This window comes from Urocampus carinirostris, chromosome 3, assembly GCF_059441175.1.
Source record: "Urocampus carinirostris isolate Australia breed hairy pipefish chromosome 3, RoL_Ucar_1.0, whole genome shotgun sequence".
In the NCBI taxonomy this organism is placed as follows: domain Eukaryota; kingdom Metazoa; phylum Chordata; class Actinopteri; order Syngnathiformes; family Syngnathidae; genus Urocampus; species Urocampus carinirostris.
The window spans coordinates 53596770-53597553 of NC_142351.1; positions in this window are offsets into that span (position 1 = coordinate 53596770).

Here is a 784-nt window from a genome sequence, read left to right on the forward strand (position 1 = left end):
TCGGGCAGTGGGCAGGGGACACCCTGAACTGGTTGCCAGCCAGTTGCAGGGCACACAGGGACAGACAACTCACTCGCTCATTCACACCTAAGGACAATTTGGACCGGCCAATTAACCTGAAATGCATGTTTTTGGAATGTGGGAAGAAACCGGAGTGCCCGGAGGAAACCCACGCAAGCACGGGGGGAACATGCAAACTCTACACAGGAAGGTTCGATCTCATGACCTCAGAACTGCACCGCCGTGCTGTCATATATATATATATATATATATATATATATATATATATACATATATACATACATAAGCTCCGTGAGACACAAGGGAAAACTAAAACTGGTTACTTTTGCACCTCCAAACCATGTGAAAATTTAATTGTCTTAATCGTCCTTGATATCAACGTTGTGAAACATTCTATGCGACAAAATTAAACACGGCACTCATTTCTTTGACAATTTATGTATGTGCTTGTGTGTATTGTAGCAGCGCAGTTAAACTGAAAAATGTACCATTCGTAAAACTAATAAAAAAATCGCGCACAATTAGCCTCCATTGGCCACAACGCACAATAACCGCACGGATAAATCAGCCATCTCAACGAGACGACCTTAAAAGCACGAGAACCCAATGAACCACTGAGAGCCAGTGTCTGCAATAACTGGCTTTTAAGGTGGACTTCTATCTGCATTCTCTCTAATCGCGCCAACCATGATGCAGCGCCTTTAAAAAAACACTCGCCTCGCGGAAGAGCTCACGAGAAAATGCGGTCAAAATCACGCGAGAG